Source organism: Podarcis cretensis (genome assembly GCF_951804945.1).
Source record: "Podarcis cretensis genome assembly, chromosome: 3".
Taxonomy (NCBI): domain Eukaryota; kingdom Metazoa; phylum Chordata; class Lepidosauria; order Squamata; family Lacertidae; genus Podarcis; species Podarcis cretensis.
Window position 1 is genome coordinate 78697391 of NC_137172.1, and position 25186 is coordinate 78722576.

The 25186-nt window shown below is 41.3% G+C and overlaps 1 long non-coding RNA gene across 1 annotated transcript in view; it reads right to left on the minus strand.

Annotated features, from left to right (window-relative positions):
• LOC307213678 overlaps nt 1-25186 on the minus strand; it is a 140035-nt gene that overhangs the window by 31942 nt on the left and 82907 nt on the right. Inside the window, exons 3-4 of the long non-coding RNA XR_013837629.1 lie at nt 23895-24080; nt 21458-21526 (exon numbers count right to left, since the gene is read on the minus strand). This is a non-coding gene — a long non-coding RNA (uncharacterized lncRNA). The remainder of the gene's footprint in view (nt 1-21457; nt 21527-23894; nt 24081-25186) is intronic.

Sequence of the window (25186 nt, forward strand, 5' to 3'; positions counted from 1 at the left end):
ACGTTTGCTGTCTTCTTGTGGAACAGGGTAAATGTTTTCAGTACATAGGAATTTAACAATCAGCGGAAGAAACATGTCTAGTTTACAAAAATTGTAGCTATGGATCTTTCCAATTTTGTAACATTTCACTGGCACTATAATATCCTGTCCAACTTTTATTGGGATGTGAGCATACTTGACAACAAATAGCTCACCCTGATGCCTTCCTGTGGGCATTTACCTTGACTGAATGCATACTTCATAGGAACGAGAGCCTCATAAATGTAGAACTACTCCCCATGTCCTCATAGCCACCTGTGAGTTATTTAGCATAGCATTTGGTTTGTGCTTAGTCTAATTGCTCAGGATTAGACCTCTGAAGCAATGCAAAATTCACAGGTTCCTCTGATAAAGCTTAGAATACTCCAGGCTCTTTTCTACAAATAGGATTTTAAGTAATTTCCATCTTTCAGGTGTTATCAGAAAACAAATATTAGTAAGCAGCAGGTAGCAGGTAAGTGGCAGTGGGGAAAATATCTGTTTAAATTCCATAGCATGTTGAGTAATTAATGTAGGTACAAAAGGAGAAGATGTGAATTGCACAGAAAGAAAAGGAGGCAGAAAAGTAATTGCTTCACTTAGGCTTGAAAAGTACTCTTCAGGAATGGAATGAAAAACACTCTACTCAGTGGGAATGCTCTCAAATAAGTTTAGCATCTTGGAAGACTGATCCCCAACTTATCAAAAGGGGGGGATTACAAGCACCGTATAGTATGAAGAGAATGAATCACTGTGAAGCAGAAGAACCTGTTTTATACAGAGACAAGCATGAGTTCACTACCCAGTCCGCAAAGCTGAAGCTGATCAGGGTTACCTTACATAGACTTCACAAGGACATGCAGTCATGTCTTCTATTCATGGATGTAGGCTTAAAATAGCTGTAAACCAGGGTGGAGAACCTCTTTGGCCCAACAGCCCAGATCTTCATCTCCCTCCATCCCACAGGCCACCTTTGACAACCACCCGAGGTCCCAATAGCATCACTGGGGGGAGATGACGATGAGTTCAGCCTTGCTTTCTGCAGGGATTGGCTGCTGCATCTCTACCACACTTGATGTCACATATTGTGTTGGGTTGGGCAAGTGGGTGTAGTTTTGGGGAAACAGCTTGGGCCAAATATTCCCTACCCCTGCTGTAAACAATATAGTATAAGAGCCTGACCAAGTGAAGCCACACACCTGCCCAACTAGCCTGAAGAAAGTCTTCATCCAGCCTAGCATTTGCCTGCTTGTTCACCTACTAGCAGGAAAAGAACTGGCAATGAGTTGTGGCTTAGCCTCTAACACAAAAGCAAACACAGGAGTAGCCAGGCTAGGTCAGGACCAGTTTCCTTAATCTGCTAACTTCATGGCATCATGTGCTTGGCATTGTTCTCTGCCATGCATTCACCTTTTTTGTCCTTCAGACACGTTCCAGCTCAGTGTTTTCATCTGTAAAATGGCAAAACGTTTTCTAGATCCTTAATTCCTTGATCATATCATGCATACCTTTCAGCTGTAGCCTGCGGCTTGGTTCACTTTCTATCTTTGAGTGTAGACTGTTTCCTGCTTTTTAATACTGGCACATGTAGTCAGGAGTGTAGTAGCATACTCTGAGCACCGGCATTTCTGCTGCTTCCCTGTATGGAACAGGGCAGTGGCAGTGACGTTGAGTCCACACGGGCTCACCAGCAGGAGTGTTGCATTGGTCTCATCATTGTACCCACACATCCCTGGCCACACTGCTGGTCATCTCCACCCCAGTCTCACTTTTCTATCCTGGTAGACGAATGGGAAAATCCCCTTCTGGCATGATTTGATGTTTGGGGAAGAAGCACATGATAGTCAACCTTGGTCTCTTGACTTCTCTTTTGGTTTCCTGTTCGTCTTCAGCTCACCTCCCTCTCCAAACATCTCACCAAAAGCTCAGGACCGATAATAAATCAGGAGGAAATCTATTTGGCTAAAGAAAGCCATTAAACAGGTTAGCTTCTTTCGGAGTGCAAGCATTCCATTTGGGAAGCAGCATTACATTTGGAATAACAGAGGCTCTTTTGTACTGACAGTTCAGAAGAAAGACCAAATTCAGCCTGTAAATGTACACAAAAGCTTTGCTATTACTATTAAAGTAATTGCAGGGAACTGTAGTATCTATTCCTTTAACAACTGTCTGTTCAGCATGGCATATGTGCAAAGCAAGTGCTGGAACAATGAAGATGAATGAACCATGATCACAGGTAAAATATGACATGAATAACTATGTTAATTTCGGGTTACTTTGTAATTTGAATGTGCTATTGCGAGGGGCAGATTAAGGAGGCAATAATTTTAAAATGGCACATCTGTAAGAATCGGAGAGGTAATGCTTTTTTTTTAAAGATACTAAACTGAACTGACATTGTCTCTCTGTGCTTCTCAATTCATCTTGCATATCTAGCTACTCATCTATACCACATCTCAAGTCATTATGGCTAATAATTCCTAACTATTCTACAAGCCATTTTCTTTCAACTGCAAAATTCACAGAGGTAATTAAGCCAATTTGGGGGGAGGGAATTAAAGGGGGAAAAACATAACTGGATTGCTGCCACCCCCCAAAAAAGTTTTACTATACCCTAAGGATGACGGGAAAGGAGAGAAATCTGTGTGCATAGCAGTAATATTATTCCTTATGTAACATTCATTCCTGCTAGCTAGCTAAGCTCAAATTAATTGTACTGACTAAACTTTTCTTCTTGGAGAAAATTAAAGATATGCTGTTGTCAACACTTGAGCATAACCTTGCCGACACTTAAACGCAGAGAAGGGTGTGACATCCTGGCCTAGCTGCCTTGTGCTAATTAATCACTCTGGTATTTAGGACCATTCAAGCAGACAAATTAATGGAGAATAATTAGTGTATCTTTGTTCCAGCTCAGCTCTACACACACACACCGCACACTCTCAGGGAGAGAAAGGAAGCACGAAGAAAGTGAGCCATTAGCATGCACATAGTTTCGCTTCTGTTCAGCGCATTCTGCAGAGATTAAGAGAAAAGCCAAATTAGCCGCCGTGTGACTTGGGGTTAGGGCATCTTTGTGCTCAGAGAGCCCTCTGCTTGGTGCTGGCTTTCAGAAGTGAGTTGTTAATCCTGAAGTTAAGATTTCACAAAACACAATTAAAACTGTCCCTTTTCTGTCTCGCTGACACATGCACATAGGAACAGCAGCCTATGAGAGATAAAGGGGGAATCACCAGAGTTGTTCTTTTTTCTTTTTCATTTTAAATTTGAGCACTGTAGTGGAATATATCTACCTACCCCTGTTTTTGGCACTTTCCTGCTTCCTAGCCACTAGCTTTGCTGGGCAAAAGGCAACATGTTACAAAGACATATGCTATTATGTTATCCCTTTGGCCATCCACAAAGCATTTCATTATTCTGCTGGCTCCATCTTTTCCATAGTCCTTCACAGAGCATGCAAAACTACACTTCCCCCAACAAAATTACAAAAACCACCAAATTTAAAAATGGGGGATGGATCACTCAAGAAATGTCTGCAAGAGTAAAGGTAACAGTGATACCTCGGGTTACATACGCTTCAGGTTACATACGCTTCAAGTTACAGACTCCACTAACCCAGAAATAGTACCTCAGGTTAAGAACTTTGCTTCAGGGTGAGAACAGAAATCGTGCTCCGGCAGCGCAGCAGCAGCAGGAGGCCCCATTAGCTAAAGTGGTGCTTCAGGTTAAGAACAGTTTCAGGTTAAGAACGGACCTCCAGAACGAATTAAGTACTTAACCCGAGGTACCACTGTATTAATAAATGTGCACAATACTTACCACTAGCGACACAGAGAGTGCTACTATTAAAAGTGTATTATAGGGACTTTCAACTACATGGCAGATATTTTTGTATATTATCTTTAAGTCTCTCCTGACATAAAGTGTTGGGTAAAACAATACTGAGGACCTATGGTGAACAACATTCAGGTCACTCTGACTCTCACCTGTTATATTTAATGCCCCCAAAACCAGGAGCTGAGGCAAGTGTTTTATTATGTTGGGTTTCACCACCAAACAGGGTCGGATCACAAAAAACAATTACATACCTACCCTGATATCTACACTGACTCTCTTTTCCCTTCCATACACAACTGAATGAAGTGCTTGAGCCTACAAAACCATAAGCAGATTAGACACAACTTGGGATGAGTGCATTTGTCAATTTTAAATTATTTCAGCTTCTCATCTTTTTTTGATCTTAAGCTCAGCTTGCTACATTTTCATATCCAGTCATAGTTGTTGTTGTTTTTTTAAAAAAACCTTATGAAAATACAAGAAGATTTTAGGGTGACTTTCTCCTAATACTCAAGTCTGTATGCATTTATACACATTCTGCAGTTTTTATATTGTAATTTTACATTATGAACAGCCCTGAGATCTGTGGATGAGGGGAAGCATACAGCTGTTGTTGGACTACAACTCCCATCATCCCCAGCGGGCAGGGATGATGGGAATTGTAGTCCAAAAAACAGCTGGAGGCCCAAGTTTGGGAAATGCTGTGCTAGAGAGAAAGCTGATAGGGAGCAGAAGTACTAGTTCTTATGGTACCAGAACTCCAATGACACTGAATGTTGGGAGATTTGGGACAAAAGAAAGAACTTCTTGCAGCACATAGCTAAACTACAGGTAGTGACGGCCACCTTGTTACATGGCTTTAAAAGAGGATTAGGCAAATCCATGGAGGATAAGGCCACCAGTCATGAATGCTATGTCCTACTTCCAGTGTCAGAAACAATATGCCTCTGAATGCCAGTTTCTGGGGGGCACAAGTGGGAAGGGTGCTGTTGCACTCAGACCCTGCATGGGCATCTGGAGAAGAAAAGGATGCTGGTCCAAAAGGGCCTCTGGCCTGATCCAGCAACACTCTTCTTATGCCCTTATGAAATTAATGTGCCCATGGTTCTGAGCTTTTAACTAGCAAAGGAGGAGAGGAGAGGAGAGGAGAGAAGCAGGGTGGAAGAGGAAAAGCCACACTTAAAAACAAAACAAAACACCTCATTGATTCACAATAACCCTTCAAAGAAAGAAACCTCTGTTCTCTCCTCGCATACTGAACGGCTGCCTGCAGGAAGGCCAGATGCCACTCAAAAGGCCTTCTTGCCAGTCTGGGAACAGGTTCATCCTAGATATATGAAAGTACATAATTCCCATTTAAACGCAAACTTCCCGTGTGGGAGGGGCCAGGCTGACACCAAGGCCACCTGGCCATGACTAAAAGAGCCGACTCCATATGCAACAGCGGCTGAGCAGCAGAATGTAATTTAGCCGCACCACTGGGTGCAGAGGTCAATGATTTTATATTAATGGGGATGACTGCAGTTCTAAGCTGTGGCGTGCTTTGAAATAAGTGTTGTACAAGGCAGCAAGGAGAGCTCAGCAGAGGAAATGAGCTGTTTCGCTGTCTGCTCATGCTTAACAGCAAGCACCAGGACTTCTCAAAGTTGCAGCAAATATAACGCCTATCATTGTCTGTTAAGAAATGAACTGCCTCACCCAAGGCGCTGGTGGATTTTTTCTTGTTTTTCCTTTTTTGAGTTAAGTCATTAAATAATGATCATTATTCTCCTTACCATTTCTCTTAGTGGTGTAAAAACACAAACATGAAAAACTCATCCAAAGGCAGTCTACGCATAGGAGAGATGATGGGGATTGGATTGTGATAGATTTCAGTTTCTGGGGTTCATTTTTTCACCGGGAATCGGATGGGTGTTGTTTCATTTGGGGCAGGGAGTGTTTTTAAATGTTATGTTGTTAATTTGGATTTTTGGATTTGTATTGATATTTGTTATACGTTGATTTGGATTTTTGGATTTGTATTGATGAGCTGTGGGGTTGTTTAGGGGCTTTGGTTGGGAAGCTTATTATTTATTAGTTTGTATACAACTAACTAATAGCTAATGTTGAGCCATCCCTGTCATTAGAGACTCAAGTGACTCCTTCAGCAAAAAAGCACCTTTTATCAGCTTAGCTTATACAGTGGTACCTCTGGTTACGTACTTAATTTGTTCCAGAGGTCCATTCTTAACCTGAAACTGTTCTTAACCTGAAGCACCACTTTAGCTAATGGGGCCTCCCACTGCTGCCGCACCGCCCAAGCACGATTTCTGTTCTCATCCTGAAGCAAAGTGCTTATCCCAAGGTGCTATTTCTGGGTTAGCGGAGTCTGTAACCTGAAGTGTATGTAACCTGAAACATCTGTGACCCAAGGTAACACTGTACACCAGTAGAAACCAGTGCTATTTTTCTAGAAAAAGAGGTGCCGGAACTCACCATGAATGCTTCCCTCTTTCTCTTAGAATGGCGATGGCACCCACAGTGAGTTCCAGCTGAAAATAAGCCCTGGTAGAAACCTTACCAGGGTGGGGATAGCTTGCTCACATTCACCCATGTACTTCTAATTTCTAGACTATTGCAATTTGTTGTGTGGGCAACTGCTTTCAGAAGTAGCTCAAAGGCTGCATTTGGTCCAGGAAAGGGCTGCAAGATTAACCGAGACTGGGCATTTTGACAATGTTATGCATAGGCTTTGTAAACTGCCCTCATTCTCAGTCCATTTCTGAGACCAGTGATTAGTGAATCAGTCAATTTTCAGCCTGTTACTTTTGCATGAGTTCACCCATAAGTCTGTTCTTCCTGCATCCCATTATTCAGGATTAAAAAAGAAAAAAGAACCCAGAAGAAAATACTCATTTTGAAACACATTTTAATACATTTTTATTTGTTTCTTCCAAGAACTGCACTGGGATATTCAGGAAGTGCAAATACCAACTAATAACTACGTTCCAATCTTGGCATTAGTCTAGAAAGTATGGATCAGGTCAGTTCACATAACCTTTCCCTACCGCACAGGACTGTATGGTACATTACTTACATAATATATGTGAAATACTGTGAGCACTTAAGAAATAACATACTAAATATTGTTCCACCAACCCCAGTCTCAAAGCTGTGCAAGATTCCAGAGGTTCCAGGCACTTACCCAGGGTTCATGCTTCCTTTAGGAAAGAAGCTCAGCAGGGACTCTCTTTATGATATATGATTTAATCACACAAATATACAACCTGAGCCTATGATGGAGGGGCTCACAGCATTAAAATCCCAAGAAGGTCTTGTGGGATGTAACATGAGCAGTCAAGTACAGCACTTCCTGTTTGCCCAGAGTAGACATGCAGGGGGTGGGGAGGACTTCCTGTCACACCTGGTCTGGAGCTTCCTCCCCCTGCGTGTAACCAGGTAGGTGGACGTGACCCTGGAAGACCCCATAAGAGGGGCTGGTCACGCAACCATCTCCCTCTTCTTCCTCTTGATGCCATGCTCTTTTGATGCCGTTTCTTCTCTTGGGCTGCACTGCTGGCTCTCTGCCAGTAGCAAATGGGCCCATCCTTACAAGGATGTAAGCCACACTGTATCTGTAACCACTGGCGGAGGAAGCGGAGTGCGGGGGGAGCGTACCACCCCCAGCAGCGCGATCCCGGCAGGGTGCCATCGTGGCTGCCCCCCGCCTGCACTGGGTGCTCCGTCCCTGCAGATGGCGTGCCCCGCCCCCAGGACGCGCACCAGCCTCACCTCTGCCTGCTCTCTGCCCCCCGGTGCCAGAGCATGAAGCTCCGCCACTGTCTGTAACTACATGCTAAAGCCTGCCTTCAGGGATCCAACTGTGAACTGAATGTGAGTAAGCTTCTTATTACTTTTTTTAAAAAAGTTTCTTGTGCCTTTATTCTTTTAGGAGGGAATCAAAGAAATTTATCCAATCTGAACAAAGCCAGATTGGACTGCTTAACTAAAGAGATTCAAATGAATCTCAACTAGCTTCTTGCTGTGTAAAGGGGAATGAGCTCTACTATATATGACTCACTAGTGTGAATTCGGGAAGGATAATATTTAATCAATATATCCTCACCTACTATCCACAACATTCCCACAGGTCTTGCTTCTCACATAGCCACAGCCTTGAATTCAAGCAGAAATCCAGCATGGCTCTCTCTCCTGCTTGCTGCTTTGATTCTAGGTCACATCACTGCAAAACTCCATGCTCAACTCTCACCTTTGTCTTTTTCTAACTACCAGCCAGTTGAAGGAATGGATCCACACAGATCCACTTTCTTTTGATTCCCTTAATGGTCCATCACCCAGGCTATCACCTCAACACAGGAAGCTAGTCTGTCTTATATTTTAACACTTGCAGGGTCCAGGGGGTTCGAATGGTCTCTGAATACAGCCTTTTTCCCTCCCCCACAAACTCATCACACTATAAACATTATTAAGCTGAGTATTATGGGATGCGGGTGGCGCTGTGGGTTAAACGACAGAGCCTAGGACTTGCCGATCAGAAGGTCAGCGGTTCGATTCCCTGCGACGGGGTGAGCTCCCATTGCTTGGTCCCTGCTCCTGCCAACCTAGCAGTTCGAAAGCACGTCAAAGTGCAAGTAGATAAATAGGTATTGCTCCGGAGGGAAGGTAAACGGCGTTTCCGTGCGCTGCTCTGGTTCGCCAGAAGTGGCTTAGTCATGCAGGCCACATGACCCGGAAGCTGTACTCCGGCTCCCTCAGCCAATAAAGCGAGATGAGCGCCACAACCCCAGAGTCGGTCGCAACTGGACCTAATGGTCAGGGGTCCCTTTACCTTTACTGAGTATTGAAAATAATCAGTAAAAGCACAAAGGCAGGTCACTGCCTATCTAGCTGAAAACTGCATAGTGACACCTTTCCCACACATTTTTTTAGTGCATGTCACACGTGTTGAAACTGTTTCTGTTGTTTTTTTGCATGTGAAGAAAGAGCCTGATCTGGGTCAAGTTAGAGGAAAAGTTCTATGGATAGGGCTTAGTAAATATAACTCTTAAGAGAAGCAGACAGACACACGTCCTTTTAAACAGATCTTTGTCCCTGTACTTGACTGCCACAAAGTCACATGGCCAGTCCTTTTATACTGATGACTGTGCATGTTCACTGACTAACAATAAATGAGAGGGAAGTACCACTGATGTTTGATGGAATGCTAATTCGATTGATGACCAGAACCATCACAAGGAATAAGTAATGAATTCAAAATAATAGGAACACTATTTCAAATTCCACATATTCGATGGCGCGCGCACACACACAGACAGACAGAGAGACAGTGTATAATATTTAGGCACAAGTTTAAGGCAGTCTAAATGCCAAAAGAGAAGGAAATGCTAAACAGAGCAATATATTCCCATAAGGGCCAGAATGAAAGCCTTCAGCATAAGGTATTAAGGCAGAAACTACTACAGCCAATTATGCTGGGAACATAACTGAGCAATCAGCCAACAAACCAGAGATGAGTTACTTTGATACAAGCAAATGTTTTGTAGTAGGAAGTTAATAGTCTTGTTTCCAATGCCAGTGTGGGGTTGTGATCTTCAGGCTGAAACTAGGAATGTGAATTGAAACCGATACAAAGCTAAGCAGCTGGGGCTGGGATCAATGGCAAGCGAAGGAGTACACGAACAGGAACAAAACACAGCCTTCAGAGACATTGTTTGTATGAAAGATGCCTTTCTCAGACAATGCCAGCTCTTGGAAGCCATATCTCTGTCTCTCACCGGTTCAGTCCTTGGTTATGAAGTCTGCTAAGTTTGAGGCTGATTGGCGCCAACATTAGATTATGGTCATTCTACATTGTAACAGGCACGCAGGTGGCACTGTGATGTAAACCACTGAGCCTTGGGCTTGCTGATCGGAAGGTAAATAGCGTTTCCGTGCACTGCTCTGGTTTTGCCAGAAGCGGCTTAGTCATGCTGGCCACATGACCCGGAAAAACTGTCTGCAGAAGCCGACAAACGCCGGCTTCCTCGGCCAGTAAAGTGAGATGAGCGCCGCAACCCCAGAGTTGTTCGCGACCGGACTTAACTGTCAGGGGTCCTTTACCTTTACCTTTTACATTGTAACTTCATGATAAAAATTGGGAGGGTTTAGAACTGTACCCATTAACACACAGCTGCAGTTAACAGCTGATATTTAGTTGGTGCTAAAATATTCTGCAGTTTGCACAAATATTACTTACTAGTCTATCTTCATTAGAACTGCAACAGATAGTTAAAGCTTCAACTTTAACAAATATATATTATACAAAATATTACCAGCAAAAATACCAGCACTGGAATTAATCTACATACAGTTCACCTAAGCAGTAATAAGAACTAAAGAAACACAATCAAATACAGAAAATATCCAGTGATATAATCTACTCTTTTTCACTATTTTGCAGAATGATTTAATGCTACTTCTGCTTTTGCTGGTGGCACTTTTATGGAGAATTTTTGCTTTAAAAGGAATTGTAAAAAGCTAGAAGATTTTAATTGTGTGTAGTATACTTTGTATAAAAAGATTACTTATAGCTTTTTTCACTGCACATCACAAAGCCATATCAATTGCCTGCCTTTAATATCCACTTTTGAAATAAACAAATTGCTTATTTTTTCACAAAAGCAAGCAGCTTTTTGTACAGGGGGAAAATGCACCTCCTATAATAAAAACGGATGAGTGTGTGTGTGTGTGTGTGTGTGTGACAGAGAAAGAGATTCCTGATGCAAAAATAAAACGATTATAGAATGATAATGCTTGGAAGAATGAAAACACTGGATAAAAGCAGAATATGAACGAAGAGTTATCTTGATGCAATCTGCTAAGCTTTGCTTTTACAGATCATGTAGAGAGAGCTCTGCTTTGTGGCCGTGCCCCTCATAAGTACAGCATCAATATTTTTGTGTGGGGAAATCAGTAGCAGAATTAACTCTCTCCCCTGGTCTTAAATTACAAATGGAAGTCTCTATTACTATTACTATTAAAAATTTCTGCCCCACCTCTCCTCCCAAGAGAGTGGCAAACACACAAGCAATAAAACAGTTTAAAACTTTGAAAAATAATTCGAATGAAGATGCAGACCGGAAAAATCTGTCCTTAAAAGACTTATTGGAAGAAGAAGATCTTCAGTAATCATCAGAAAGACAACAGAAATGGCATCTGTCTAATATTTCAGCTTCCAGGCAGTGGCAGCATCAGAAGAAGAAGAAATATTGTAGGCACAGAAGAGGCCAAGTCCATTGTCAGTATAGCTTTGTCCATCTTGTTAAGAGCTCTGAAACAGAAATACTGCATGTCTCACATCCCCGACGATCCTATCCCCAACATTTTTTCTTTGAGGTAAGTCTTCTTGAATTTGATCAAGTTGACTTTCAAGTAAAAGAATTTATAAAAATAAATAATGCCATGGAAATTTGCCCAACCCTGCCATGGAAATTAATTTCCAGAGATCTTAGAGGGGCACTTAAAATAGAAGCAAACCCTATCCTCTTTGGGGGCTTTGATCAGTATGTGGACTGAAGGAGAGTTTTCATCTTTCTCCCTCCCATTCCTGCTAGCCTCCAAATCACCTTTCCCTTCACTTACCTCTACTGATGAATGGACAGCAGTCATATAAAAAATATAGAGAAGGATCTCGAGAGCCTCGAAGTATGTGATGAAAGCTACATACTCCAAACAATCAAGCAGCAGCTTTATGACCATGAAAAACAGCGTTTGTCTCTTCACACTCCAAGACCCTGTTCTCTGGAGGCCCTAGGCATAACTACTTCTTACGGATTTTGTGCCAATCACCTAAAAGACCTACTACTTCCTTCCCAAGGAAGAGCTTTTATGCTAGCAAGACTAAATGCTTTCCCCTCTGAAGTGACCACAGGGACCCCTGACCATTAGGTCCAGTCGTGACCGACTCTGGGGTTGCGGCGCTTATCTCGCTTTATTGGCCGAGGGAGCCGGAGTACAGCTTCCGGGTCATGTGGCCAGCATGACTAAGCTGCTTCTGGCGAACCAGAGCAGCGCACGGAAACGCTGTTTACCTTCCCGCTGGAGCGGTACCTATTTATCTACTTGCACTTTGACGTGCTTTCGAACTGCTAGGTTGGCAGGAGCTGGGACTGAGCAATGGGAGCTCACCCCGTCATGGGGATTCGAACCGCCGACCTTCTGATCGGCAAGTCCTAGGCTCTATGGTTTAACCTACAGCGCCACCTGCGTCCTGCACCACCCGTGTCCCACAAGTAGGTACTCTCAAATTTCTTATCAAGCCCACCTGTGTGCCTGTACTCAGGGAGTACCAGGTTCACTGGACCATATTCTTTTGGATTGCCCTTTGCGCAGCAGACTCCACAAACAGATGCTGAGCAAGATATTGGACCTGCGACCCATGGCTCTGAGAGAAAGCCAAATGAGGTTCCTCCTAGCGGATAGGAACAAGGACGTTACTGCCCCAGTGGCTTCCTTTTTAATCTCCATCTTACCCGAAAGGGTTCTTAATGAATCATCTCTCTAGGGAATAGACAGGGTGAAGCAGAACAATCGAGTACCTTGTGATCCTCGAGAGCATCACTCCTGTCCCTTTTAAATTTATCCTAGTGTTTTGAAATGTTTTAACTCGTAATGTCAATAAAGGTATTTCCATTGTATTGTATTGTACATTTCTTTCTTCCCCCCTCACCACCATCCTGATGTGTTTTGCAGTGTGTCAAAACCATCAGTGTGGTGATCCTTCCCAAGTTACTCCTGAGCCCCTTGAATTGGCTCAGGAAATGGCCCTGTTAGTTCCTGATTTGAGGAGAATAAATTGAATAATTTTTGGACCACTCTGAGAACAAAGAGTCCACCCATTTCTAAGAGCAAGCTTTGGGTTGCAGCCTGAATCCCAGTAGTAAAGAGGTGTTGTGGATTGGTAGTTAGTGAGTAAAGGAACTGGGGAAGTGGCCTATTCTGAATGTGTTGGCTCCCCCCCCCAAAAAAAAAAAAAAAATACCATGTCTGTAATCATAGGGCACTCCTAGATCACAGATTATTGCTGGAAACCAAATGGTTCCTGTGCTATAGAGTGCCTATTTGCAGCTACAGCTGGTTCACTAGTTACAGCTGTCATTCCTAGGCAAGGATAGCTTGGCCTCAGTGATGTACATATCTTCTAGTACAATTACTAGGCACTCTTCATGAAGCTACTCTAAAAAGTTCACTAATGCAAAATGGCCACCACCAGGGTTCTGATAGTGGCAGCTAAAAACCATAAGACACTGGGTTTTTTTTTAAAAAAGGTCTGCACTAAGTGCCTATTTGCGACCGAGCCTGATTCAAGGTTTTTATTCTGGCATATAAAGTACTGAATGGCTTAGGGCTCAGATACTTGAAGGACTGCCTTTCCCCATCCTGCCTGTGACTTGAGATCGGTTGAGCATGCTATCTTGGCAACTCCAACGGTGATTGCAGCTTGGGGATTTGTGACCTTTCAGAGGGCACTCTCAGCAACAGCACCCCAGTGATTTAGCACATTCGCCCTAGATGACCAACTGGTACCAATGCTGTATATTTTGCAGTGCCTGCTAATGTCCTCTCTATTTCAGCAGGCCTTTAAATGCTAAGGTCCCCCTCTATAGTGATGACGGGTGATGTTTCAGTTAACGGTCCTGCATTCTTTTGTTGTGTGTTGCGTTATTTTAGTGCCGGTTGATATTTGGGACCCAGGAGAAGCAGCAGAGTGATATGCTGTGGAAGTAGCAGACATGCCCAGAGGGCAGTGGTGCAGTGGAGGGGGAAAGTGGGGAAACCCTGCTCTAGTGCTCTTTTCAGAGCAGAACTAATGATGTCATCTCCTGGAGTGGTAATTGATGACTCTTCCTTGCTCTGACAAGTGAATGAAGTGATAACAAGGCTTTGAGGTCCTTTTCTTTGATGGGGGTCTCTACTTTACACTAGCAATTTAAAGGGCAACACTTCCTTACAAGATTGTTTGCATTTTTAATTAAAAGCCTAAGGACACATTTCAGCCTGCTGAATATCCTTTGTTAAAAACCTATTTGTTTTGTCAGTTTAACCTCTGCTGTCAGAAATAAGCACCGCTGGGTTCACTGGAGCTTACTTCCCAGGTACGCATGCACACAACAGCAGCCACGCTACAAAGGCAGTTGTAGCATTAAAGCAGCAGCATTGGTGTTTATGGCGCTACAGAATCCTTCTGGAAAGACTTGTTTTCCTCCCTTCATTTGTGTAGGGCAGGCATGGCCAAACTTGGCCCTGCAGCTGTTTTGGGACTACAATTCCCATCATCCCTGACCAATGGTCCTGTTAGCTAGGGATGATGGGAGTTGTAGTCCCAAAAACAGCTGGAGGACCAAGTTTGGCCATGCCTGGTGTAGGGACATTTCTTTGCACAGCTGTCTGCATTTTTGGATTCTCCTTGGAGGTGTGGCTAAGGACTTAGGGTTCATAGAATCATAGAATCTTAGAGTTGGAAGGGACCCCAGGGGTCAACTAGTCCAACCCCCTGCACTGCAGGCTTGCCACTAGTACATTGGGAAAACGATCTAGGGGTCTTACCAGACCACAAGCTTAACACAAGTCAGCAGCAAAAGCACATTTTATAATCCCATTAGGCATTCCATTTAATGGCCACCACAACACCGGGATGTGGATCAAATCCCATATGTACTGTGGTTTTTGCTTCACTAATCTTAGATAAATTAGCACATGTGGAATCCTATCTCCCCACCCTGCAAAATCGCCTATAATCCAAAGAACATGGAGGCTGCTATTAAGGTCCTGACCCAACTCTTATCCAAATCAATGGGATTCTTTTGACAGTCTCCAAGGGGAGCTAGCTCTAGCTACTACAACCAAAGGTCTCACCTACTTAGCACTCACTCATCTGTCCCAGCTCAGAATTTCACACTTGAAGCCACTTAACCACTTGGCACTGGCTGAATGCATTCCCATTAAGGAAACATTTTACAAATGTTGTCCGATTAAGCAGTAGTGTTGCTGCTATTCATTATCGTAAGGGATAAATCAGATTCCTGGGAAATGTGCCAATAAAACAGTTTGCACTGTACCTACATATTTGACTCTAGATAGATTTGGTGAAAATGTCCTCATGTTAGTATAATAAAAGCCCATTATCAGTTTAACAGCAGAAAACTTGCATTCATTTTTCAAGAAGATAGCAGCTTCAAACACCAGTTGCCTTTTCAACTGAACAGCTAGAAGTAGGTTATGAAGAAATCTACTTGCCATCATGAGAGAAGAATGGCACATTGCGGCCATGTTTTAAATGTAATTTCTGTTCCTAACCGAGAGGGCAACTTTGCTATAATAAATCACTTTACTCATTGTTAAAATATATATTTGGGCACTAACCAGAAATTAATTAGTTAGTTTTGTTTTTAAAAAGAAACCCCCTTCATCGGACACTTTGAATTTATTACACAAGTTTGAAAACCTGTTACTAGTCATTATTCAGGAAACAAGCTTTGCTCCTTTCTCCGCACTTATTAATAAATAACCCGATTAATTGTTATAGCCATACCACATGGTATTTCCCCCCCCCCTCAGTTTACAGAATTCACAATACAGCGGTACCTCGGGTTGTAGACACTTCAGGTTACAGATGCTTCAGGTTACAGACTCCACTAACCCAGAAATAGTACCTTGGATTAAGAACTTTGCTTCAGGATTAGAACAGAAATCATGTGGTGGCGGCAGTGGGAGGCCCCATTAGCTAAAGTGGTGCTTCAGGTTAAGAACAGTTTCAGATTAAGAACGGACCTCCAGAACAAATTAAGTTCTTAACCCGAGGTACCACTGTATATTGCAAAGGACCCAAGCAATTGAAGCCCTTTGTTAATAGAGTTTATTAACTCTTACACTAATATTCTGTTGAACAGAGTGCCAGACAACTTGCTCTTATGACTGTTTTGTAGATTTTGTTTTTGACAGAGTTAATGGGTATTTGTCGGACATTGCCTATGAATCAGTAATCACCAAAATGAAATGTTTCACCTTTTGGACAGCATGCAAATAATAATAATAATAATAATAATAATAATAATAATAAAATATTCATTTATAGCCCATATTTTTCTCCAGTGGGACTCAAGGACATTTGAAGCACATGGTTCCCCCTCCCCAAAATCCTGGGAACTGTAGTTTGTTAAGATTACTTGGACTTGCAGCCCTATGATAGGTAAACTACACGTCCCAATATTATTTTAGGAAAATCAAATGCTTTAAACATGCTTAAAATATATGAAGTGTGTACACAGAAACTGCTCATTCTTACTGTCCAGACATTTGGTAAAGAAACTAAACCAGCAATTTCCCTCTTCTCTAATGAACTGTTCCTGCCATTCATAGATTGTCTACTTTCCCATTTAAAAAATATTAATTTCTGAAAGCTGTGTCCTTCTGCAGAACTCCTAAAAATTGAGCACAATCAATTTCACCCCCTATATTTCATAACATAAAGGGAGTGACATTCATTTTGACCATCAATTTACCATCATCTGGGGAGGAGTGGAAGGAAAGGAAGCACACAAAAATGTGTTTTACAGTATTATTGAAACTATCAAGAAAGAGTTGCAATCATGAAAAGAGAAACAATTACAAATTCAATCTTTCTACACACAGGAAAGCATCGGCACAACTCAGTAAAGTACTTTTAAGACCGATATGCTTAAATATCATCCAGGGGACTGAAAAATTCTAATTTTTGCCTGGATCTAGCCTCTTGCATTTTGGGACTTCATGCTAACATTAGCAGTTAAAAAGAAGAGGTGGGAAAGCATATATTTTTTCAAAGGGAACTTGAAATTGGATGGTTGCAGCTGCAGTGCAAGGCGGAAGTGTTTTCTAATTCTTTAGTATGGCAGGCAATATTCGGAGCAGAAACAACAGCTGCCAACAGGTTTGAGCAAAAATTACAGTGCAAACAAAATGCAACACCAAAATGAGTAAGTAATTCTAGGCTATCCAAGCTAAATTGCTATAGCTGGCAGGCCTAGTAATACGATGCTCTTGAGGGCTGTGTTGCATTGAAATGTTTGGTGCTGAGGAATGGGACTCATCAAGGGAATCTGTAGTGCACTCTGGTGTTTTCTGCAGGAATGGAGAGCCACGGAGCTAACAAAAGAGAAATCAAACAAACATAACAAACAAAAACAAAAACCCAGCATTCGTTTTCCCTGAGCTGCCTTGGTCAAAAGGGAACCAACTGCTCACATAAAGATCTGCTTAAGTTAAGAAGCAATGCAGGTGAACAAGCCTTATTTTAACAAAAGGGGGTGGGTTTGAGAACAGAATCATCTTTTTTTTAAGCTTGTAAGAGAACCAGCATTGTAAATTCTTTCTCTCCTAGAAGGTATCTTACTGAGCTGTGTGTGTGTGTGTGTGTTGATGAATACCAATGATTTTATTTTTAGGGTGGGGGATATTTTAAACAAGGTTTTTTAATTAATGGGGTTCTTTCCCAACATACAAGGAGTTAAACTGTTTCCATTAATAAGGATTTGTCTGGATCAGACGAGCAAAGTAACCAGGTCTTCTAACAAAGACTTGCAAAAGTCTGCTAGAGGAAAGTACATTGAGGATCCAGCAACACAAATATTTTGAGTCTGCTTCCTAAGGATAGGATAGGGATCAAATTTCTAATCTTTTTCTACTCCATCCCTAACTTTCATTCTCCCCCCCTCCCACATTATTCTCTCTCTCTCTCTCTCTCTCTGGAATTATTGGATTTGAGAAGTACTCGTTTACCTGTGAAATATGCATATTCTCCTTTATGTATAGCAGAAATGGAAATTTCTATATAAAAATCAACAGTGAAAATTCAGGTGTTTCCTTCAGATTTCTCTTGAACAAATAATTATTCTTCACACAATCCAGGGATTCTGTCTCCTGCTATTACCATTCTACCACCCTTCCCCCACACTTAACATTTGCTCTGATTTGTTTTAATGCCTGCAGCATTAAAATGTCTTCACTGTCATGGTTTCTAGCTTGAGATGTTGCATTCTTGCTGTTGTTGATAATCTCATTATAAGAATTAGAGCCTTTTCAGGCAGTCATCTTTTTTTTCCCATGCAGCAAATATGCAGCTGATGCACATTTGTTATGTGGAGTCCGCAAACCTTCTCTTAAGGGAGCACTGTTGTGAGAAAATATCTTATCTGTAGCTAAGAAAAAGAGATGGCTATGGGTGGAATTCAGTGTCACGATAAGGCAATCATTCCATCAACGCAAGTGTTTTTCCCTGCCAGATGGAACAATCTCCCCTGTCCACCTCCCACATACTGTTCTGGGGAGGGGAGGAGAGGAGGGGAAGTCCCATTACACATTTACAACTGCAAAAGGTACCCCTTCAACAGTCTTTCATGACAGGACATAACTGTTTCCCCATTCTAAGTGACGATAAGAAGCCTTGCCTTCCTTCTGAACTGGCTATGTGATCACCTTGCAACATGGCTATGCGATCTCTGCTTGACTGGTCGCAGTATTTCCTGACAACAAGAAATTGTGGTGTTTTTTTTAAATGAAGATCAGATTGATAGGAAAAAGTTGTTAAAGAAAAGGGAAGTCAAGTTGTTCTTTTAAGCGAAGAAATTGATCCCTCTGGATTCTGGAAGTTTTGAACACTCACATCATGTTTGAGAGACTTTTGTGGTTTTTGTAATCCCCCAGTTTCTGTGTAATTCCCCAGTCCAAACACCAAGCAGATTTTGCAAATGGTTCCAGTCTAACTTGTGCTCATCATTTCCCCCTTTTAGTTAATAAATGTAAAAGAAGTCTATTTCCTATTCTTCTGTACATAATTTCAGGCTAGATCATACCATTCCATTCCAGATATAAATCACATTGTATTGCATATACTATGGTGCCCAGGATATGTGTGTTTGTGTGTGGGTGTGGGTGTGTGTATTCCAACTTGTTGCTTGCTTGTGGTATTTTTCTATAATAATAATATCGCTTTTAACAATCATCTACAAAGATCCTTAGTTCTGTTGGAACTGTAATCTGAGCATTTATCCATAAAGCCAATAAATTAAATTAAATAATAACTTGGGTCCTTAAGTACCTCTGATTTTGGAATTAAAGCTGCAAAGGTTGTGATTTCTATACACAGGAGTTATCTTAAGTGTGCCAAATTATATAAGTTTATAAATTAAAAGACAGATCTTAAATCACAAAAAGAGCTGAACCAAAGACCTCTGAGCTTTCAGGAAATATGGAAGGAGAGGACACAGGGAGGAGAGGAGGAAGAGGAGAGGAACTGGCCTGCTAAGTCCCTAACTCTCTTCCTCTATAGGGATATTTTAGGAAGAAAATTGAAAAGATTAACTTTTTCGTTCCTACTCACCAGATCCAGATAGCTATAAAATGCTCAGGTTCATGTCTGGACATCAGATCCCAACTATCCCCTCTAGTGCTATACAGTACAGCAAGGGGACATCTCCAGGTAACATGAAAGAAAAATACACAGTGTGTATTCCGCCCCCCCCCCCCCTCCTGAGCCCTATTTCCACCACTATCAAACCTGAACAAGATTCCTTTTCCAGGCTGTCTGAATTGCCAGACACAAGCACTGTAAGGAATGGTGACATCCTGCAAGACTTAGTTGCAGATCTCTCTATATAATGATACTATTAATTTGAATCTTTGTCATTTATAACTATTTTTTAATAAGCTGATTTCAGTTCAGCGCTGATTTCAGACAGATGCCCATCTGTCTCAAATGAATTAACATGGAGCGAATTTTCAAGAGCTACAAATATTACTATTATATTTCGGCACTTCAAACACATTAAAAAGAATATATAAAAAGCTGATTTAGACACAGGAAGAAAATGTACGATTTACATCCATTGTTGGAACCACTGAAGCTTTAGAAAGCTTACTTTTAAAAATGGGGCTTATGTTGGTATGTATCTCACTGTTGCTTTTTTTTTCCAGAAAGAAAAGGGGGGGGGCACATATAGCCCTACCTTTATTTCAAACACTTCTGATCCTCAGAGCATTAAATGTCCTTGTAGAAGATCTCATTGTTCACAAGGACTGTCAGGGCTGTTAATTACTCAGGTGGAGTTAGCATACAGCTCATTAAACCATGTCAAAACTTTCAGTCCTGCTGTACTGTATCATTCCCTTTAGGGGATCTCCTATCAGTATAATTCGATCGTTAAAAATACATCAATTCATATCATAATCTTACACATAGCAAAAAAAGGGGGGAAGGCAATTGTTACAAAATGATTATAATTTTATCCAAAAAAGTGCTGCAGTGAAGTCAAGTGTATGTAATTAACATACAGCGGGTGTATTTTGGTGAAAGGGTTTGCTGGTAAGCTGTTTTTACTGCCTGTTATCTTAACTGTCACAATGCTGTACAGGAGCAAAAACTGGGATTGTTCAGAATATTAACATTTCAATGGCACTTTTAAAAGAAAACCCACATCCATTTGTATAACTTCAGCTGCAATCCTATTCATTCTTGAGTGCATGTCCTATTAAACTTCTGAATCGTTATGTAAAGGATTGGGCTGAAATTTTGGGATCCCACTGTTCTGAGATTCAGTTCTGTTTTCTGTACAGCACCCTAGAAACCTCTGGCACTTAATAAACATTGAGTAGTAAATGGACACAGATGCATCAGCCTAGGCTCATTCAAATTTACTCATAGGTCTTCTCTCTCATTTCTCATTAATCTGCAAGGTTTTTAAAGAAAAAAACAAAATACGCAAGAAAGTTCACATATAAATGTTATTTAAAAGCATATTTTTAAATTCATTTCCTCTTTAAAAGTGCCTTTTCTAAAACATTTTCTCTTTAAAAGTGCAGTTTTGGAATGCACTTCAATAGGTTTTTTTTAAGCTAAGATCTCAGTCAGAAAATGGGCCCACACAGTGACAGAAGCAGATCTGGAAAATTCACATCAGAATTTACAGAGATTCTCAAGCATTCTTAGCCACACAATGCACAGCTTTGCTTATTTATTAAAATTATCACACCTTTCCTCCCAAAGGAGCCCAGGGTGACACACAGATGTGGTTAAGCCCGATCCCATTAAATTCAATTTGAGATCTATACATATACATAGTTATTCTTCCTTTATACACTGATTAACGCCACAACAGACTTTAAAGCGGTTCACAAAGTAATAAAAGTATAAAAAACAAAAGGCATGTGTGCTTAACGCACCACCCCAGTTAAAATCAGGGATTTATATATCAGGCCTTGGGAACCAAATTGATCTGCAGCTTCCTTCCAGCCTGCTACAGTTTTTGCATTTTTTAAAAATAAAAATTACTTACTCCCATAACCCATGAAACTGATAAATGCTCCTGGCCTTCTCACAATTTAGACCAATACTGGTCGAAATATATTTAAATATATTTCAGAACATGTGGAGATCTGTTCACACACTGAAAACGGACCAATTTCTTTAAGCCTCAGACATTAACCAAAGAGATTATGCTTGATTTACCGTTGGTTGTCATGTTGTCTAATGTCAAACGAAATTGATACAATTCACTTCTAACATATTTTAACAATGTTTAAAAACACTTACCATCATTGTTTCTACATCAATCCTGTGAGGTATGGTCATTCATTCTATTGCTAATTTATTGATCTGAAACTGTGAAACAATGACTTGGTTAATACCACATACGAAACTCTGGACTAAGCATATACCGTATTTTTCGCTCTATAAGATGCACCAGACCACAAGATGCACCTAGTTTTGGGAGGAGGAAAACAAGAAAAAAAAAAATTCTGAATCTCAGAAGCCAGAACAGCAAGAGGGATCGCTGCGCAGTGAAAGCAGCAATCCCTCTTGCTGTTCTGGCTTCTGTGATAGCTGCGCAGCCTGCATTTGCTCCATAAGACGCACACACATTTCCCCTTACTTTTTAGAAAGGAAAAAGTGAGTCTTATAGAGCAAAAAAATATGGTAATTGAACTAAGGTGTAAGGTTCAGATCTGTATGTTGTAAAAAGCGCAATAAATAGTGCACAACCGAGTCACGCATTTTCTGGTTGTACTTCTAGCTTAATGTGCAAACTGCCAATTCATGCATATTTCCTTTCACAGGTTTACATGTCCACTGTGAGTGTGCTTTGGCTTCCAACACGGTGCTCCATTGCGCCAGAAGCGGTTTAGTCATGCTTGCCACATGACCTGGAAAGCTGTCTGCAGACAAACGCTGACTCCCTTGGCCTGAAAAACGAGATGAGTGCCGCACCCCATAGTCACCTTTTAATAGACTTAACCATCCATGGGCCCTTTACCTTTTTTTTTAACATGTGTGGAATTCACACATTTCTCCATGAGCAAAATGCGCACACCTTAAAAGCACGGAGAGAAGGGGTGTAAGGGACTTGAACATCCCCTGTTGGCTCTTGCTTGTAACTTGGGAAGGTGTCTGAAGGCCAGTTCTTTCTCTACTGTACCTCACTAGCTCCTAAGATGCACTTGACTGTCCTTTTAGTTGTCATATTCTTTTTGAGGGTGTTTTCCAAGGAACCCTTGAAAGAATCCCAAGGATCAGTGTGGGTGTAATTTAACTTTGGATAGAACCAATTACAGAAATATCTTAGGACTGTTGCAACACTTGTTGGGGGCTGTAGTTGTGGATTTTTCAAAGAACAAATCAAGTACTTGATCCCACACATTTGGCAATTGGCCAGATAAGATCAGAAGAGCAGTCCATGTGCAACTCTGTCCATGAGATGTGCTTGAAAGTTAACAAGAGCTGCAACCCAAGCCCAATAATATACCTACCAACAGACAGATAAAATATGTTGAGCCTATCATAAAAATGTGCTGCCATCTACTGCAGAATATAAATCCACAATCTGGTTTTTAAAGTCTCGTTTATATTATTATTTTCTGTTTGTGTGTGTAAACTTATAAAGTGCTGGGCAGCCTATGCTCCCACTCTATGCCTGAGAAATTCTTCTCTTTGCTCATAGAACATGACAGAGAACCATTAACAAGTGTGTGGGGGTCCTCCCCTCTCCCCCTTTTATTGTATCTCACAAAGAATTGTGTATTGGTAGAAGAGTGATAACCGACAGATTTTTCATAGCCAACCTTCAGGTGGGATAATGCATCTTCAAAAATATGAACTTGAGTTAAAATATTAAACACTCACGTCTGTCTCCGACAGAAGAAATGACAAAGAGTCATACACTCCCGGTACGAATGACCTATAAGTGTTTTCTGTTTTTCCTCCTACAGGAGCAGTTAGTGTGGAGTGCAATGAAGCGGATCAACAATATGATTCAGCCTGTCTCTGCAGCTTCGTGGTGAAAGAAAGGATAAACTAAAAAACTACCCTCCTACAGCTCTTAGTTCTCGCTTCCCACACTTTAACATCCTCTGTCACCCCTGGCGCTGTTACTGACCCATGTTAAGCTAAACTAAAGGATGATAAGTTTGCTGCCTTTGCCCTTGTCCTGAGGGGCTGCACATTATCCTATCAAGCATCAGAAGCCATTTCGATGGGATATTTGTCAACCTACCCATCCTTTTTAGATCAAATGAAATGGGCAGCGAATTAAAAAAATGTCATTCTCTAAAGGAAATGGATGACGGCTTTTGTTTCTAGTAATAAATTGGTGCCATGGCCTGATAACACTATTTTTGGTATTATATTTGACAGGGTTACTGTTTCCAGTTCATTTAGGAAATAGCAGAGGAAAAAGTTTTTATATCCTTTTAATAATGATGATTTATTTTTAGAGTGATATATAGAAGCAAGAGCTGGCAAAAGGGTAGCAGATCTGGAGAAATTGCAACCTTGGCAGTTTATTAATTAACAATCATGAAGCCATCAATTTTAAGAAAAGAAAATAACCATAAAACATGGTACAGATGTGAACATTTTGATCTTCCTTCCCAATTTCATTATCAATATATATTATTCCTTAGGTTTCTTTTTGTATTGTTTCCACTTATTTTCTAACACAATATGGACTTGTAGTGCAGTGTGATCTATATACCTTGGGCTAAGGTCAAGGAAAGGAACCATAAGTCACTCCCTTAAATGAATGCTTCAAAGCGAATCTTCTGTATGTAACAGCAGTAAACAGAGATCAGAGGCTGACAGGCTTCCAGCCTCCAGAATCAACTTGAGTTTTAATATTCTCCAAGAATTATTGCTGCATCACCGGATGACAAAATGCTTGCTAAAATGAGATAAAAAGTAAATATTATTCAGCCATGTGGGAATTATACATTTGAGGTTTTACACAAAAAGCACTGAATTGAAAATTAATTCATTTTAAAATGCATCAGTAGATATGCTTGTGCCATATACTGACAGTGCAATCCTACATATGTCTACTCAGAAGAAAACTCCCATCAAGTTCAGTAGGTAGAAGGTGATAGGAATGAAGTGCAATTCTATAAATGTCTGCTCAGAAGAAAGCCACATTTGAGTTCAGTGGACATAGGGATGCAGCCTAAGGACCTCTATGCAATGTTTTACAGCTTAGCAGATTTTCTAGAATAATATATAGGAAGCAGCGGATGACTGCTGAGGTGGCATTTAGAGGCCACCAAGAAGCTGAAATAAAGAGGAAGGAACATCTGGGCTGCCCCTGAAGATGGCTCAGAAACTTCAGCTGGTGCAGAATTCAGCGGCCAGGTTGCTCACCAGGAAAGGCAGTTTGAGCATATTACACAGATCCTAGCCCAACTACACTGGCTTCCAATTAGCTTCTGGGCCACATTCAAAGCACTGGTTTTGACCTATAAAGCCTTAAATGGCTCAGGACTGCAATACCTCAAGGACCACCTCTCCCCATTTAAACAGACTCAGACTCTCAATCATCATCTGAGGCCCTTTTTTTGTGTGCCTGCTTCATGAGAGGTCCAGAGGATGGGAACACAAGAATGGGCCTTTTCTGAAGTGGCTCCCCATTTCTAGAATTCTCTCCCAAAGGAGGCTCCTCTGGTGCCTTCATTGTACATCTTTAGGTGCTAGGCAAAAACATTCCTCTTCAACCAGGCCTTTGGCTGATTAATATTCTATGGCCTTTGAAATGGTGGTGGGGGGGGCCTACTGTGTATGTGGTTTTTTTGTAACTATTTATTTTGTTCTTTTATCCTGTATTTCTATCTTGTAAACCACCCTGAAATCTTCAGATGAAGGGCGGTATATAAATTTATAACAACAACAACAACTTATTCCCTTACTTGAGGGCCAGGGAGACACAAAACAACATGGGAAGCTGGAATGTGTAGGTTCTGACTGGCTAGGACTGCCCAGTGAGAATGCCACTGACTTCAA